Genomic DNA, 18,827 nt, shown 5'->3' with positions numbered 1-18,827 from the left:
CCAGGCTGATCTAGTGTGGGGTGTCCCTGCCCATGGCAGTGGGGTTGGAACTAGATGATCCTTGTGGTCCCTTCCAACCCTGACTGATTCTATGATTCCATACATTTTTTTAATTAATTTTGATTTTTTGTTTGTTTTTAATGTAATCTATTTTAAAATGTTTCATTTTTTTGTTGCTTCATTTTTTATCAATTTTTTTAAAAGTCTATTTGTAATAAATTAGTTTCATTGTGTTTTGATTTTATTGTTCTTTTTTTGCAAGTTTAATTTTATTTCTTTCCATTCTTTTTACTTTTTTATAATTATTTTTTATTTTAATTTTTAATTGGTTTTTATTTTTATTTTTTTCTAAATTATTTTTTCCTAATTTCTTTAATTTGTTTTTTTCTCTTTTTGATATTTCATTTGATTTTTTATAATATATGTTTTTTTAATTATAATTTGAGTTGGTTTATTTTTTATTTTATTTTGAAGGTATTAATTTTTCTTATGTATATTTAATATTTTATTTTTATTTTTAATCTATTTTTTATTTTATTTTGTTTAATTTTAAAGTAATTTTTAAAATTGTTTTTATACCATTTAACATTTTTAATATATATTTTTATATATTATTTTTAATTTTTTTGTTAATACTTTGTTGTTAATTTAAATCTAATTTTTATATTTTTCTAACTTTTTTAAAAAATTATTATTATTTATTTAGTTTTTTGTCATTTTTCAATTCAATTTTTTAAACTTTTTTATTTTGTTATTTTATTTTATATTTTAATATTTTATTCTAATTAATTTTTCAATTTTTAATTTTCATTCTATACTTTTAAATTTTTTTGTTAATATTTTGTTGTTAATTTAAATCTATTTTTTATATTTTTTCTAACCAGTTTTTTGGGGGGTTTATTTTATTTTTTATTTTATTATTATTATTTATTTTGTGTTTTGTAATTTTTCAATTCAAATTTTTAAAACTTTTTTATTTTGTTATTTTTTTTTAAATTTTTTATTCTAATTAATTTTTCAATTTTTAATTTTCATTTATTTTTAATCTAGTCTTTGCAGTCCAATCAGGATTTGCTTCTGTTGCTACTGATGTAGCAGCAGCAGACTTTTTTGTGCAAAAAAGCAGTAATAAGAGAGCCATGATTCATGTAGAAGGAGGGATAGTGGGCAATTGAAATTGTGATGAGGATGCTGAAGGAGCGGCAGATGATGTGCAGGGAGAGAGGAGGGGGGCCGGAGGGTGCAGAGCCTTCCGGATCTCCCTTTTTCATCTCAGTTAGAAACAAATGCCGCAGCAGCTGAATCGAGAGTAGGCTGCTCTGCTTGTATAGATTGCAGTGTATGTGACGGTGTGCCACACAGTGCTATCGTGAAAAGTAGTGAAAAGCTTCTTTTTAAGTATTTAAGTACCTCATCCCACAGCTGGGCTGCAATTTTGTCCCATGCTTCGGAAGTGAAAGCTTCAGTTGCTGTGGGGATAAAATCATGATCCCGGGCCCAGGCTAATAGCCCTTTTAAAATCCCAGAATTGTAAGCAGTACCTCTCATGGAGAGGATAGTTTGGAGGGTGTTTAGCACAGCCTCTTCTATTTCGTGGAGTGCTTCCCCTGTGCCCTCCCTGGCCGATCACCAGACCCTGGTGAGATTCGCTTCCTTTTCTGAGCGTGTGCTGCTTATTTTGTCAGCACTGGGGCAGTGTTGGTTTGACCGGCTTTCCATACCACACGGAGCGTACCTCTTACGCTGAGTCGAGCAGCATCGTAGTCCGATGATCCCATCAAGAGTTTGGGCACCAGATGTCAGCGACAGAGAATGGAGTCAACACAGATGACCAATATGATCGAGTACTGTTCCTTTATTGTTCCAGTACTGTAGGACTATAGTGCGAGCATAGAGAGTATAGCACAGTAAAGTAAAGCAAAGAAGAAGGAAAAGTGTCTATCAAGGGAACATCTACAACCTGTATAAACTCAGACAGCATTGTTGACATAGCTTCATTGGTTCACACGAGTGACCACACATCGCACTATTATAGATTATTGGTCCAACTACTAATGATATGTGAGGTGGTTGATGCAGGTGCACATCCTGCTGTCCCAAGATAACTTTCTGTGTTTATAGCTACCAGTGTCCGGTTTTAGTTACAGGCACAGCAGTATTTTGCTACACTGCTAGCTGGCTCTGCACTTATGCTGAGCATGGCCTACCACCATGTCAACCTCCAGGCCTACACTGCCAGATTGCTCACACTGTTCATCACTGGCATTGCCACAGTAAGTCAATGATCTCCACCTCTAAAAACAGTGACCCTAAAGCCAGAGCCTTGGAGCTCTCCTGGATCACAGCAGCTGTGTCCAGCATCTCCCCCACTCAGACATCTCTCAGGCGCAACCTGCACCAAGGGCCAGCACCAAGTCAGACTTCTCCAAGCTCAGTTCTTGTGCCCTAAGAGTGCCAAAGCTTTGTGAGTGTTTGTCCTGAGCTCCAGCAGAAGGAAATTGAAATACAGGGCACCCTCTCCCAGCCTCCTCTCCACCTCTCTGTGTCTTTGGACAGACACCTTTGCTATCACCAGGGGCAAGGTTTCTATCCTGCACTGAACTCAGCCAGCTCTGTCCCTCTGTGTGTTTTGTGCTTCTCTCCAGGCACAGCCATAGAAAGAGATTTGACTTCAGGATCCCTTGCAGTCAGTCAGGGTCAGCCTTGTCCTTATCCACTCTGTCATTCAGAGGCTCTTGGATTAGAACACATTCTGCTGAATCACTTTGTAAGCCCCAGGTGGGCAGTGACAGCAATGGTGAGGTTGGGGAGGGTGAGGAGCAAAGTTGTCCACTCAATGTCAGACTGAAGGACAGATGTTCCTGCAAGTGCAGATGTCCTGCTGAGACAGCCTGGGTCAGTGTCACTTGGGGAATTATCATCTCTGCTCTAAACTGAAATGGAGTAAAATATTTTATCTTCGACATACAAAATTGAGCTTTGTGAGGTGCACTTTGAAATCCTGAAGAAGATTGCAGAGACACAAACATCTCCTTAGGGCACTTGGGACTCATTGCAGGAACCTCAGGTACTGAGAGAAGACTGAAGAAACTTCTCCAGAAGTCAGAAGGAAAACACAAAGTACCTTGAAGCACTGATTGGCCCCACTGAGGGGCATTACCAACAAAGCCTCCCAAGGGCTCCTTAGAGCAGCTCAGTGGAGGCCATGATTGCAACAGACAAAGGCAAAGTGCAGGAGAGCAAACTGTGGGTTTGATTTATGGAGCAGAAAGGCCAAACCCTGACCACAGTGCCTGGGCAGGCAGACCCTGTCCCTCATGTATGGGTCAGGGCTCCTCAGGTGCTGTGGGCTGTGGGGTTTGTGATGCTGAGAGAAGGACAAGGGGATGACAGTCCCCAGCCTTCCTGGGGGTGTTTAAGGAAGCCCTGAGGACCCCCTGGTGCCTTAGGAAGTCTCCTCACATCCATTGGTGGTGGTGGATGATTGCCTTAGCCAAGAAGGCAAAGCCTTGGGTTCTCCTGATGACTTCCAGCCTTGCCAGTGCCCATTGCCATCCCCACTTCATGTTGTTACACTCCGTCCCCCACACTGAGTTTGGTTTATGGAGCAGAAAGGCCAATCCCTGGCCACAGAGCCTGGGCAGTCAGATCCAGAGAGTCTCAAGATAAAGTTTCCTCTCCCTGGCCCTGGAGGCAGAGCCAACTGGCATAGACAGGAGGAGAAAGACCTCAATCCTGTTGAGCTGTCAGCCTTGCAGGTGGTGCTACATTGCCCTATGCCTGCAGCTCTTTCCCCTCATGCTCTTGACATCCATCTTACTTTCTTAGCAGCTCTCACCATGACATTTCTGTACCCTCCCTGCTCTGTCTCTACTCTCCATGGCCACTTCTTGAAACACAGAGCCAGGACCTCTTGGATCACAAGGATCCCCTTTGAGTGACTTTTCTTTATCCTCACCTCCTGTGTGCTCTCAGGAGCAAGAGAGGATCTGCCTGGCCTCAAACCAGGACACCTCCACTCTGAACCCTGAAATTTGCACACTATGGAAGTTTTCTTCCCTTCACACAACCACCAGAAGCTGCATCATCCCCAGATTTCAAGCAGGTGCACACTACATCTCTAGCGCCCTGAGCTTTGACTTCAACCAGCTCCTTCAGTTGCTCTTCATCAGATTTATTCTCCAGGCCCTTCCCCAGCTCCTTGCCCTCCTCTGCCCTGGCTCCAGCACCTCCACATCTCTCTTGGATGGAGATGCCCAAAACTGGACACAGCACTCGAGGTGTGGCCTCCCCAGAGCTGAGTCCCAGGGGACAGTCACCTCCCTGCTCCTGCTGGACACAGCATGTCTGATCCCAGCCAGGATGTCTTTGGCTTTCTTGGCCACCTGGGTACACTGCTGGCTCCTATTCAGATGCTTGTCCATTAGCATCCCCTGGTCCCTTTCTGCCAGACAGCTCTCCAGCCACACTACCTCTGCAGCATTGCTTGGGGTTGTTGTGACCCAAGTGCAGGACCTGGCACTTGGCCATCTTGAAGCTCCTCCTGGGAACGTTGGCCATTGATCAAATCTACCCAAGTCCCTCTGCAGAGCCTCCCTACCCTCATGCAGATCAACTCTGCCACCTGACTTGGTGTCATCTGCTGACTCACTGCTGCTCACTCTGTGTCTTCATCAAGGTCATCAATAAAGATGTTAAACAGAAGTGGTCCCAACACTGAGCCCTGAGGAACAACACTTGTGACTATCTGCCACCAGCTGGATTTATCTCCACTGAGCACCACTCTTTGGGCCCTTTCACCCAGCCAGGGCTGTATCCAGCAGAGCATTGCTCATCCAAGCCAGAAGCAGCCACTTTGCCCAGGAGAATTCTGTGGGGAGCAGTGCCAAAGGCTTTTGGAAAACCTAGGTGGACAATACCCACAACCTTTCCCTCATCCAACAGTCACTCATCCTGTCAGAGGAGATCAGGTGGGTCAGGCAGGACCTGCCCTTCCAAATCCATGCTGTCTGGGCCTGATCCCCTGCTTGTCCTCTCCAGGTCATGTAATGGTGCTGGAGATGCTCTGCTCCATGCCCTGCCCTGCTACCCAGCTCACACTGCCAACTCTACAGTTTCCTGGATCCTCCTCTCTTCCTTTCTTGGAGCTGGATGTCACATTTGGTGCTCTCCAAAACCCTGGGACCTCCCCAGTGAGCCAGGACTCCAGGTCAATAATGGATAGTGGCTTGGCCACAGAGATGTTCAAGTCCCTTCCTCATCCTCCTAGCCTCTGTTGGACTCTCTCTAGCAGATCTCTGTCTCTCTTGACCTGGGAATGCAGTTTGGACAGGAAGGGCCCAGTCTGTACTGGGACAGGATTAGGCTTTCAGCGTGTCCTGGGACAAGGCCCAGTGTTACTGGGAGAGGCCATGGGGTCAGCTTTTACTGGGAGGTGTCAAAGACTTTACTAGGAGGCACCAGGGGCTCCTGTTAGTACTGGGAGGTAGCCCAGTCTATTCTGGGAGTGGGACAGGGGAGCAAGTTAGCTGTGACTGAGAGTGAAGTCTGAACTGGGATTTCTACAAGAGGCTGAAGAGTGAACTGGGATGTGTCCAGTTTGTCCTGGGAGAGAGCACAGTGTGTGCTGAGAGGAGGTCTGTGGATGCACTCTGTATTGGGAGGGAATTCAGTCTGTCCTGGGAGGGGCTCAGAGCATCCATTTTGCACTTGGAGAGATCCAGGTGGTACTGGGAGGGGGTGAGGGGATCCAGTTTTACTTAATTGAGGCCCAGTCTGTCCTGGTATGATAGAGTCATAGAACGGCCTGGGTTGAAATGGACCTCCAAAAGTCATCCAGTCCACCCCCTGCGCAGTCATCAGGGACATCCTAAACTAGATCAGGTTGCCCAGAGCCCTGTCCAGCCTAACTTTGTGCATTTCCAGGGATGGAGCCTCAACCACCTCCCTGGGCAGCCTGTTCCAGTGTTCCATCACCCTCATGGTGCAGAACCTGCTCCTCACATCTAATCTAAATCTGCTCTGCTCTAGTTTGAAGCCATTGCCTCTGCTCCTGTCCCTGCAGGCCTTTGCAAACAGTTTCTCTCCATCCAGTACCCTTCAGGCATTGGAAAGAAGTTATTAGGTCTCTCCAGCTCCCTCAGCCTGTCCTCATAGCAGAGCTGCTGCAAGCCACCTGATCATTACTGTGGCCCTGCTGTGGATGTGCACCATCAGCTCCATGTACTTCCTGTGTTGAGACTTCAGAGCTGGATGCAGTATTCCAGGGGAAGTGCTGCAGCACAAAGTGGCAGGATCCTCTCTCTCCATCTCTGGCCATGCTGCTTTGGATGCAGCCCAGGCTGTCATTGGCCTTCTGCGCTGCAGGATCACACTGCCTGCTCCTGGCCAGCTTCTCCCCCACCAGCACCCCCAAGTCCTATACCTCAGAGCTGATTTCTAACACCTCCTCTCCCAGCCTGTATTAATAGTAAGGATTGTTCCAACCCAGCTGCAGGACCCTGCTCTTGCTCTTGGTGAACCTCATGAGAGTCACCTGGGCACCACCTCTGCATCTTGTCCAGGTGCCTCTGGATGCCATCCTGTCCCTCTGGCATATCAACAGCACCACTCAGCTTGGTGACATCTGCACTCTTGCTGATGGTGTCTCCATCCCTTTGTCTAAAGCAGTGATAAAAATATTAAACAGAAAAGGATGGGATGAGTAGAATCAGATTTTCCTGGGATAGGGTTGGGGCTAAACTTGTTGATGTTAATGGGAGCCAGTTTGAAATAGGAGATGGCCCAGACAGGACTCTGATGTGATTACGTTAATGAGTTGGGACTGTGACAGGGTCCAGCCTGTACTGGAAGTGCATAAGAGGATTAAGGTTTTATTAAGACAAAGCCCAAAGTACATTTGGAGGGATTAAAGAGATCCTATTTGGACTGGGACAAGGCCCAGACTGTACTGGGAGGGCATGAGGGTGTGCAGTTTGTACTGGGATGGATGAATTCAGTACTGGGAAGGGAGCCAGGGGATATATTCTGTGATGGGATGGGACCCGAACTGTAGAGGAAGAAGCTAGCTTGTCCTGGGATGAGGCCACATCTGTACTGGGAGGGGTTAAAGGAACCATGTTTGGACTGAGTCTACTGGACTGGAAGTGAGTCAGGGTATCCAGTTTGAACTCTGAGTCAGTGCAGTGTGAAATGGGAGGGGGTTGGGGTAAGAAGGCATGAGGAGACCTCCTGTTCTGACGGCAGTGCTGCTCCGGAGCACAGCTCTGGCCTGTCCCTTCCTGCAGTCCCAGCACTGCCACACAGCAACACAGTGCCCAAGCTGCCAGAGCACTCAGGCTTTGCCCCAGCACAGAGGCTCAGCAGGAGAGGGTGGAAGGGAAGAAAGAGCAGCTGAGGACAGCCCAAGCTCTGGGGCTGCCTGACACTGCTGCTGTGTGGGGACTCTGCCCCTCCACCTCTACACACAGGCACTGCCCTGCAGCTCCACAGAAGAACTCAAGGAACAAACTCAGAGAAACAACTCCCTGCAGGGTTCTTTATTGTGTTGAACACACAGGGAGCACAGCTCCTCATGTCTGCAGCCTCTGGGTCACACCAGACAGGACAACACTGAACCAGGAATGGTCTGAAGAAAGACATTTGTGTGGGAACAACATTCTCACAAGGGGAACAGCACCAGCAGCAGCCAGAACTCAAGCAGCCAGGCTGGGCCTGCACTGAGTGACCTCAGAACATCTCTGCAGGAGAAGACAAGGAGTTTATTGCTTCTGAAAGCATCCAGGGATCAGTTGGCTCAGGGCAGCCTTCAGCTCCTGGTTCCTCAGGCTGTAGATGAGAGGGTTCACTGCTGGAGGCACCACTGAGTACAGAACTGACAACACCAGGTCCAGGGATGGGGAGGAGATGGAGGAGGGCTTCAGGTAGGCAAAGGAGCCAGTGCTTGTAACCAGGGAGACCACAACCAGGTGAGGGAGGCAGGTGACAAAGGCTTTGTGGCGTCCCTGCTGAGAGGGGATCCTCAGCACTGCCCTGAAGATCTGCACATAGGACACCACAATGAACACAAAACAAACAAAGAATAAACAGACACTGAGAACAATAGCCAAAGTTCCCTGAGGTAGGATGTGGAGCAGGAGAGCTTGAGGATCTGGGGCACTTCACAGAAGAACTGCTCCACAGCATTGCCCTGGCAGAAGGGCAGGTTAAATGTATTGGCTGTATGCAGCAGAGCAGTGAAAAAGCCACAGGCCGAGGCAGCTGCTGCCAGGTGGACACAAACTCTGCTGCCCAGGAGGGTCTCATAGTGCAGGGGTCTGCAGATGGCAACGTAGCGATCATAGGACATGGTGGTGAGGAGAAAATACTCTGCTGAAATGAAAAATGCAAAGACAAAGACCTGGAGAACACATCCTGCATAGGAGATGTTCCTGGTGTCCCTCAGGGAATTGGACATGGATTTTGGCACAGTGGTGGAAATGGCACCCAGGTCAAGGAGGGCAAGGTTGAGGAGGAAGAAGTACATGGGGGTGTGGAGGTGGTGGTCCCAGGCTATGGTGGTGATGATGAGGCCATTGCCCAGCAGGGCAGCCAGGTAGATGGCCAGGAAGAGGCAGAAGTGCAGGAGCTGCAGCTGCCTTGTGCCTGAGAATGTCAGGAGGAGGAAGTGGGTGATGGAGCTGCTGTTGGCCATCTGCTGCCTCTGGCCATGGAGACCTGTCCAAGGAGGGAAAGGTAGGAACAAGTTAGGGCACACTTCTCTCAGCCTCATTGTAACCCCTGTCCCTCAGCTGCATGAGGAATGGATCAGCTCATTCCCCATCACTACCGACCCATGGCAGAATTCATGACAACTTCAAATGCAGCAGGGTCCCAGAACTGCCATGAAGATTCCTCTGGTGTCAGAACAGCAAGTGACCAACAGCCCAATCCCAGGGAATAAGAGTCCCATGGAGAGGGGGAGAAAGAGGGAGCAGGTCTGCAGTGCTGCAGAGACAGTGAAGGGAAGAGAGAAAGGCAGAGGGGCTGGGGGTGAAGCCTTCTCCTTACCCAGCTCTGCTCACAGCTGCTCACAGGATGAAACTGAAGGGTTTTGGTCATCCTTCTGTGTGCACACTCCAGGAGCCTTCAGCTGAGCGTCAGCTGCCAAGATGGAGATGCCTCCAGGAGCTACAGCTGCAGTGCCCTGCACCCACAGCCTCACTGTGTCAGTGACTGCTGTGACTTCTCCTCCAGTGAGTTCTCAGTCACCCTCCCAGTCCTGGACACCTTGAAGCTCTCTCTGCCTTCCTCATCTCCCTGAGATCCTCTGGCAGTGTCCTCAGCCCTGCTGTGCTGTGCTGCTCCTGGCCAGTGCTGTCTCCTGCAGCACTGCCTGCTTGCCAGCAGCACCTTCCAGCCCAGGAGTCCAGTCCAATAGGGCAGCAAATGACCAGCCCAAGGTGTTTTAATGACTCGTATGGTAGCTTTTGTTGCCCTGCAACCCTTAGGGATTGAGAAGAAGCTGATGAAACCTCTGTAGAAGTCAAAGTCAGATTCAAACTCTGAAGTTTCTTCTACTCTAAATGGGTCCCAATGAAGCATACTGGGAAAGGGTCCCCAGCGTCTGGTTAGAGCAGGAGACAGTGGATGCAAGGGAAGCATCACTGGAGGCACTGAAGCATCTCCAGGCTGCGGTGAGAGCAGAGAACTGAGGCAGTGCTGACAGGTCAGGACAAGCAGCTGAAGGTGGCTCTGCTGCTGAGGAATCCTGGAGGGGTTTCTTTGATCCAAAGGGCCAAGACATGACCCCTAGCCCCTGGCAAGGCACATCCTGTCCCTCACCTGTGGCTCAGGGCTCTGCTGAGGGCAGTGGGGAGTGAGGATGGGCACTGACAGCAGTGGGACCTTGACAGGATTGCTGTGGTTTGCTTGCAAAGAGACAACTCCTGCTGAAAAGGAATGAAATGTACCTTTAAAAATACTTTTTATCAGATACTTTGTGCAATAAAAACCTCTCCAATTAGCTGCAGAAACCTTGGCAATAATTAGAGGTTCAGCAGTATTTAATGAGCCCCATGGAGTATTTGGGGCTGATTACATCATCCTTAGGTACTGCCAGGAGACTCTGCCAAGGTACTGCCAAGAAGCCGCTCAAGAAGTTCAAGTCAGAAGAAAACTCCAAAGTACCTTGAAGCACTGATTGGCCTCACTGAGGCTTGTTACTGACAAAGGCTCCCCAGGGACTCATTAGAGCAGCTTGTTAGAGGCCAGGATTGCAGGGAGACAAAGGCAAAGTACAGGGCAGAAAAGTATGCCTTTGTTCTATGAAGCATAAAGCCAAACCCTGACCACTGCCCTTGGAATAGAAGAACCTGAAAGCCTCAAAGCCAAGTTTCTCCTCACAGGCCTTGGTGGAAGAGGCAACTGACAGATCCAAGGGCACAAAGACCTTGGTCCTGTTGGGCCTCTCAGCCTTGACAGAGCCCTTGGCCATCCCTACTGCAGCTTCTCCTACACTGTCCCATGCCTGCAGCTCTTTCCCTTCTGGCTGCTGACACCAATCTTGCTTCCCCACCCAGCTCTCCCCCTGCCATTTCCATCCCTTCCCTGAGCTGTCTCAGCTCTCCCTGCCATTTCCTGACACCTCTGGATGGCCTCATGCATAGCAGCTCTGCCCTTTGAGGGACATTTCTTTGTCCTCATCTCCACAATGAACCTTCCAAGATGCTCTGTGTAGCAGTTTTGATCTCTCCCCACTCCCCAGAAGAGTTCCATCCTCTCTGAAACCACCCTTCAGCCATGTGCACCCTGCTATGGCAGTGCCCTGAGACTCCATTCCACAGGCTGAAGCAGCCCAGGTCCCTCAGCCTCCCCACAGAGATGTCAGCTCCCATCCTGGCAAATCTCCTCTGCAGTCTCTGAAGTTCCCCTCCATTCCTTCAGAGTGGACATTCCCACACCCAGTCACCAAGCATCCAGATGTGGCCACAGCAGCGCTGAGTCCTCGGGGAGGACAACTCCAGTGTCTGGGTGGCCACACTCCTCCTGCCATAGCCCAGCTGCAGTTGGCCTTCTTCACTGTGTGCAGCGTTTGTCCATCCCAGTTATTTTGAATGGCTCCTCTCAAACCCTGTAGTGCCTTTCTGACTGGGAATGGGACACACCAGAACATCCAGCTCCAAACAACTGGCAGACAGTTTGTAGTGGGATGGGGCCCAATCTGTCATGAAGTGGGAAAGGGAATATAGATGGTACTGGGAGGAGTCCCAGAGAAGTGGTTAGAAGGCTTCAGGTGGTGTAGCCTCTGCTGGGTGTGGACACAATCTGTACTGGGAAGGAGTCCTGTTATGGTTGTTATTAATATTTAATAATTGGCCACACCAGGGGAAGTTTAGGCTCAGGGTGAGGAGAAAGTTCTTCCCAGAAAGAGGAACTGACCAAGGGAATGTGCTGCCCAGGGAGGTGGTGGAGTCACCATCCCTGGAGGTGTTCAAAAAAAGATTGGATGTGGCACTTGGAGCCATGGTTTAGCTGTCAGAGGGTGTTTGGTGATAGGTTGGACTTCATGATCTCTGAGATGTTTTCCAACCTGGTTGATTCTGTGTTTCTGGGATTAGAAGGTGAAGGGAAAAGTCTGAACACAGCTGGTGACCAAACCAATGTCTGGGGACAAACCCAAGAGATTCCAAAACATGTAGTGAAAGGTGAGGAGAACATCTCCTGCCCAGCTGATGGAATGAGAAACTCAAGAGTCACCGAAAAGCAAAAGAAAGAAGGGAAAAGAACCTCAGGAAAGTCTTGCTCAGTATTGCACTATGAAATGCAGACAGGCCTTAGGTCTGGTCCTTGTAATGGCAGCTTAGGAGAATACAGAGGCTCAGGGCCTGGTCTTTAATGCGACATTTGTCCCAGCTCTTCCCAGAGAGGTCCTTGCTGTCCCCTATCTGCTCCCTCAAGCAGACCAGCACTTACACATGCCCTGCACTATAACAGCCATGCAAACAAAGGGGAACAAGCTCAGGGTTATTGCTCCAACCAACTTCTTCACACTGAAGCCCAAGGCAGGAATCCACAACCATAGCCAGGCCCAGAGCTCTGAGAAACCCCAGGTGGTGTCTTCCTTTTGCACTTCATACAGAGTCTGATCATAGAATGGGCTGGGCTGGAAGGGACCTCCAAAGGTTATCTTATCCAACCTTCCCAGGGACAGCCTCAACAAGATCAGGTTGCCCAGAGCACTGTCAAGCCTCACCTTCAATATCTGCAGGGATAGGCACCCCAACCCCCTCCCTGGGCAACCTGTTCCAGTGTTCCACTACCCTCATGGTGCAGAACTTGTGCTGGCTCCTCCTTCCTGCACAATCCTGCTTTGTTCCCATCTCTCACCCATGTCTATGGATGTCCTCCTCTCTGATCCATGGAAAGACAACACCTTGTGTTCAGTGCTGTGCCCATTCCTCCTTCTGAGGCAAAGACCATGCCTGGAGCCATTCCCTCCTGAGCAGCTATTTCTGCAACCTGTTTCCCTCCTCCCTGGGAAGCTGATCCTGCACCTGCAGTCCTACTCTAGAGGACTGGGAGAGCAGAGATCTTCACCATGGCCTTTTCTGCTTCACTTTCTGCTGAGCAAGGCAGAAAGCATCAGGCCAAGCTGTGCCAAGCAGAGGCCCTTTCCTTTGCAGCATTGTTTCATTTGTGCCATTTCACATCTCCTTGGACCCAACTTGGAGTCTCTCACTGATCAGCCACAGTTGTAGTTGGGAGCACTGCCCCAGGGGCACAGATTCCTGACCAGCTGAGGGGTAATCTTTTCCTGCCTTTGCTGCCACATCTCCAATACTTTCCCTTTCCTCCTGGTGCTGCCCACCCTGTGTGTTTGTTCCTTATTACGGGATGGGGACAGCCTGGATGGATGCACACCCTGAGTGTTTTTCCCACAGCGGTGCCTTGACTTCAGGCAGTCAATGTTTGCTAATCAGTTAGGTTGCATCTCTGGACACATTTGGAATGTCTCTTCTTTGGATCAGGAGCCTCTTCCATCCCCATCCTGTGCTTCTAATTCTGGGTTATCCTTAAAGGAAGTGTTCATCCACAAGCTCAATAGGAGCACCAGTGTGCACTTGCAGCCCAGACAGCCAATTGTATCCTAGGCTGCATCAAGAGGAAGGTGGCCATCAGGGCCAGGTAGGTGATTCTCCCACTCTGCTCCACCCTGGTGAGACCCCACCTGGAGTACTATGTCCAGTTCTGGAGCATCTGTTACAAGAAGGACCTGGAGGTGCTGGAAGGTGTCCAGAGAAGGGCCATGAGGATGAGCAGGGGGCTGGAGCTGCTCTGCTATGAGGACAGACTGAGGGAGTTGGGGCTCTTCAGCCTGGAGAAGAGAAGGCTCCAAGGAGTCCTTCTTGTGGTCTTCCAGCATCTGAAGGAGGTTGCAGGAAAGCTGGGAAGGGACCTTTTAGGGTGTTGGGTAAGGATAGGTCTGGGGGATTGGAGCAAAACTTCATGTGGGGAGATTCAGATTGGATGTTAGGAAGAAATTCTTCCCCATGAGGGTGGAGAGACTCTGGCACAGGTTGCCCAAGGAGCTGGTGGAATTCTCATCCCTGCAGGATTTTAAGGCCAGGCTGGGTGTGGCTCTGAGCAACCTGCTCTCGTGTGAGATGTCCCTGGCCATGGCAGGGGGCTTGGAACTGGATGATCCTTGAGGTCCCTTCCAACCTTAAGAATTCTGTGATTCTCAGCATGTCCAAGAGGTATTATCAGGTATTGGAATTCCAGTGAATGCCCTCCCCCCTCCAGCCCTGCTCTCATCAGCTCTGTGTGTTGTGTTCTGTATCCATCCAGAATGGACATTTGCTACCAAGGGCTTTCTTTCTAGATTCAGGTGATGAGATTTTCAGTTCCCTTTCTCCTTCTCTTCAGTCTGCTGTTCCTTCTCCTGCACTAGTGCCTGCTGGGACAGGATCCATGTGATTAAGAGGAACCCAGTGGCAATTTCTGGGGAGCCTCAGATTCACTAGGGGTGATCTGCACCATGCAATGTCCAGAGCAATGTGAACCCTACAGCACTCAAGGGAACAAATAGTTAGAAAGCAGCCCCATGGAGGACCTGGGAGTTCTGGTGGGCAGCAAGTTCTGCATGGGACAGCAATGTGCCCTAGTGGCCAAGAAGGCCAATGGGATGATGGGGTGCATTTGGGAGAGTGTGGCCAGCAGATCCAGGGAGGTTCTCGTCCCCATCTACTCTGCCCTGGGGAGGCCCCACCTGGAATATTGCATCCAATTCTGGGCTCCCCAGTTCAAGAGGGACAGGGATCTGCTGCAGAGGCTGTGAGGATGCTGAAGGGACTGGAGCACTGCCTGATGAGGAGAGGCTGAGAGGCCTGGGGCTGTTTGGTCTGGAAAGGAGAAGACTAAGAGGGCATCTGATCAATGTCTATCAATATCTGAGGGCTGGGTGTCAGGAAGCAAGTGGCAGGGACAGCCTTTCATCACTTGTGCCCTGGGATAGGACAAGGGGCAATGGATGGAAACTGCAGCACAGGAAGTTCCACTTCAACAGCAGGAAGAACTTCTTTACTGTAAGGGTGAGAGAGCCCTGGAGCAGCTTGCCCAGAGAGGTTGTGGAGTCTCCTTCTCTGGAGACTTGCCAGTCCTGTCTGGATGTGTTCCTGTGAGACCTGCACTGGATTCTATGGTCCTGTTCTGGCAGAGGGACTCAGAGATCTCCAGAGGTCCCTCCCAACCCCTAACATCCTGTCACCTGTGACCCTGTGAATTGTCACAAGGCTCTGAATCCAAAGGAGATCCCAGTAGGAAATACCAAGGTTCCAGCTACAAATCATGAAGTCTGAGCTTCATCTTCAAGGATCCTTCTGAAGTCACCTTCCACTGCCCCCCTGGGCTCTTCATGGCTCTCAGCTAATGCATCCATGTGGCAAGTCCAGCTGCCTTCAAAGCAGTGTAAGTTGTTCACAGAAGCTGAGAGGCTCCTTTCCATTTTGCTTGGAGGGCTCCTGATTGTCATGGGTTGAGTTGACTCTGCTGCTGTTATCCAGACCATGCTGCAGCCATGCCAGCCTCAGAAATGAAAGCGTTGGCTGGAGCAAAGGATGATGGGGCTTGAAGTTCAGGTTGCAACATGGGAGGCTCCCTGTTCTAGTTGCTGCTTCTGGGTTCTGGGATTTTTTTGGTGTTGGCTGCTCTGCTGATATGGCAGTGGGACAGGGAGGGTAGGGGAGCAGCTCCCTGCTTTGGGCTTTTGCCTTGCTTGCTGCTGCTTGCTGCTGCTTTCCACTGTGCCTTTTCTGCACACAGGCTGAGGTCACTGTACTTTTGTATTCTGATGATCTGATTTGCTCAGGAAACTCTTCTCTCATTTGTTTCTGTGTCAACACTAAAAGGTTTTGTGTGGTGTTCTTTTCCCCTCAGTTCTGTGTTGGAGGAGGCAGAGAGGTTAAGCTGCTGGTTCAGCTGAACCCAGTACATTCCTCTTCTGGAGCCCAACATGGGGCATGAAATCAGCTGCCTTAATGAGGACAAATTTTGGCAGGAGACAAAAGAATTGTGGTAACAAAAAGAGGGAAGAAGAGGACTCAATTAAGGCTTGAGGCTTGTCAACAGGGTTTGACAGAAGTTTTCTTTCCTGTGGTGTGTTCACTTTGTTGATGGGTTTGCTTTCAGGGGGCTGATGAGCTGCAGTCCTGTTTGTGCTGCTGCTGGTGCTGAGTGTTAGCTTAGGACAATGGCTCAGAGCTGTGCTGTCCACTGCTGGGCAGCTTGCTCTGGTTTCATCCAGAGCAATACAGGACACTCCCAAGGAAACCACTGTGAGATCTGCCCAGATGCTGGATACAGAGGAGTGGCAGGGGGTGGGGGAGGGAAGGGGCAAATTCTTAGGCTGGTGGTCACCTCTGGTGCTTTGGAATTTCACGCCTGAGCAAGGGCAAAATCCTCCCCAGCTGGGGAAATGTTTGGGAAAAGTCTGTTGTCAGCCTGGGAGTTCCTGAGAGACAGAAATCACTGCAATGTGTTCAGGCCTGGCACATGCCTCTCGAGCCCTTCTCATCTCTGTGCAGAGGGCTCAGGGGCAAGAGAAGGTCTCTGGACCTACAGACAGTGCCACAGGCATGGCAGCTGTGTCAGAGAAGCAGCCTGTGCCAGGATCAGCTGCCCCTCGTAGTGAATGGTGCTTATGACCAGGATTGTACCCCAAATATTACCAGAACATGCTTCTGTGTGTGTGACTCAACCCCCCTTTGTCCCCCCTCCCTTCTGGAGTTGGGCAGGGGCACCTTGGCACCACTGGGTCCAGGTCAACAATCTGCCTGGGCATGTTTCCACCCCTGTGGCAAACAAGACCCAGGCTACATGTTTGTTTGCCCTGTTTACAGCGTGTGCTTATGCTCATTTGGCAAAGTATCAGCTGATTGGTTAATTATTGTGTTAGCAGTGGGTGCTGACTGGAGCAGTATTCTTTGGGGCAAATGGTAAATAGGAGTTGTTTGGTAAACAAGTGCCCCCCACGCTGGTGTCCGTGCCTATGCCTGCGTGCGTCTCTGTGCCGCTACGGTCCGCCTCGCCCGGGACTTGAAGCAGCTCCAGAAGGCCTCGCTGCACATTGCCACTGTTGCCCGGCTGGGGGCAGTGCCGTGGAGCGTGGGGTCAACTGCCGCATGAGCCATCGCCACGGGAGGAAACCATGGCAGCCCCTGTGCACCACCGGTCCTGAAGCGCTACAGCCCCCAGAGCGGGGAACCTTTGCCAGGTGCTGCACTTCGTGGAGCCAGTGGCAAAAGCCTCTGAAGCTTCCCCTGGGAGGCTCCAGGACCTTTGTGCTCTGGGAGAAGCAGCAACCCCGTGGCACAGCCACGCGGTCGGCGCCGTTCTCTAGTTCCTCATGAGGGCACAGCTGTGCCGCGCTGTCAGGACTCTAAACACATCAGCAAGGAAAGATTTCATGAGGTTCTCAGCTCGTGAGGAAGCCAAACCTTTGCTTTATAGAATTTGGGTTCAGGTAGTGCTGAAACTGTCCTGGGTTGAGGGTTTGCCGGTCACCGACCAACCCCTCCCCCACTGCTTTTCCAATCAGTTTCAACTCTAAATTCTAGAACTCATTTGGTTCCTCTGAAGTGCCCAGGCACAAACGTTCTGCAGAGGTGGTTCCACCAACCCAATACTGCTGCCTGTGAATAGAAACTAAATCCCCTGCTGCATAGTTTGTATATCAATAGACTACCAATATATCTATTCATTGATATCCTTGCTGCTCATTCCTGAGGGCACATCTACAACACTCCTGTAGGGACAAAGAAGCCTACAAGGAAAGCAGCTGATCCTGCAAAGGACCAGGAGGGATCAGGGTCCCCATGGGAACAAGAGAAAGAGCCTGGGCTGCTGGCTTGGTTCTTATCTCTGGCTTTGGAAGATGGCCAAGGACAAACAGTGGATGAAACAAGCAGCAGGCCCCAGCAAGGCAAAGGAAATCTCTGCTCCTCTGTCCAGGCCTGTGTCTCAGCTGTGAAGGAACTGTCCCAGGAGTTCCATCAGCTCCAGAAGAAGCTTTTATTCCCCACCTGTACAGTCCTGTGTTTCAGCCATGAGGAGCAGCTGCTCCCCTGTCCAAGGGAGAGACTCTGGGAGGCACACAGCACAGCACACCCTCTGCTTTACTTGTGTGACCATGGGCAGAACATGAGGAAGTGGAAAGGAAAACCCAATCCAGTCCTGGCTGCAGGAGTCTGTGACTTACAGGGGAATTGTCCCCCCAGAGATGCTGCCTCAGTTTCCAGTGGGAAATGGCCTAAGAAGAGCAGGGAAGCTGAAACTGCTTCTGGTCCTCCTGAAGGGACTCCCAAAGCATCTTCACAAGATGCAAGGGACCCCAGTCCGAATTAGAGGGGCTCTGCCTCCAACCAGATGGAGGGGAGAGACCAATTGGTTTGTTGGATCACACAGAACCAATGGCCTGGCAAGTTGAAGCCATGAGAGGATAAAGCTTTAGTAGTTATAGGTGCCCAGAGTTCTCTGACACCATCAAACCACAAGGGGTGGAACCCATCTGTGTTTCTGGTGTGACAGGAGGATCCCCACACCTGGATGTGTTGGAAGCTGAGTCCTGGGATGCAAGCCACAGTTTGCTTTCACTTGGAGGCATGGAAGGAGTCACTGGACTCACACTGCCCCAGAGCTGGGAACACAGCCCCAGCATTTGCAGCATTTGGACTGGGCATGGACTGATCCAGACTGTGCTGGAACAGAGTGGAGCTGCAGAGCACCTGCAGTGAGCAGCCCTCTGGGTACTGCAAAGCAACCTCCTGTGGAGTGAGAATGGACAGTGCCTGAGGTGTCTGCTGATTGCTGCTGGGCATGGTGCAGATGGCACAGTATGCGGGCTTGGGAATATCAAAGGTTAAGTTGAAAGTTTGCTGCCATTACTCCACACCATCCTGCCTCATGCCACCTTCACAGGGACAGTGCTGGCTGGAGCAAAGGACTACAGGGCTTGTCGTTCAGATGGCAACATGAGAGGCTTCCTGTTCTGGTTGCTGCTGTTGGGTTCTGGCTCTCAGGTGCTGGCTCTTTGCTGAGGGGGAGGGCTGCAGGGGTTTAACTCCTGGCTGCTGCTGCTGACTGCTGTGCTTCTTTCTGCAAACAGCCTCAGGTCAGTGTGCACTATGGGATCTCCTTTGGATTCATCTCTTTTGGTCTTATCTCAAGTCCTTATCTCAATCCAGAGGGTTTTTTGGTTCCTGTGTCTGTTATTTTTCCCGCACTTCTGTTTTGGGGGGGAACAGGCAGCTTAACCTCTTCTCAGCTCTTCAACCTGTTCCAGCCCCAGAGTG

At 50.2% G+C, this 18,827-nt stretch overlaps 1 pseudogene; it reads right to left on the bottom strand.

Moving 5' to 3' along the window:
* Positions 1–7,859: 7,859 nt before the first annotated feature.
* LOC137460977 (olfactory receptor 14A16-like) lies at positions 7,860–10,474 on the bottom strand (annotated as a pseudogene).
* Positions 10,475–18,827: the final 8,353 nt, after the last annotated feature.

Source organism: Melanerpes formicivorus, unplaced genomic scaffold (genome assembly GCF_026170545.1).
Source record: "Melanerpes formicivorus ecotype bairdi unplaced genomic scaffold, bMelFor1.0.p_v2 SCAF_966, whole genome shotgun sequence".
Taxonomy (NCBI): domain Eukaryota; kingdom Metazoa; phylum Chordata; class Aves; order Piciformes; family Picidae; genus Melanerpes; species Melanerpes formicivorus.
Note: the sequence above shows the minus strand (reverse complement) of the source record. Positions and strands in the feature narration are given on the sequence as shown.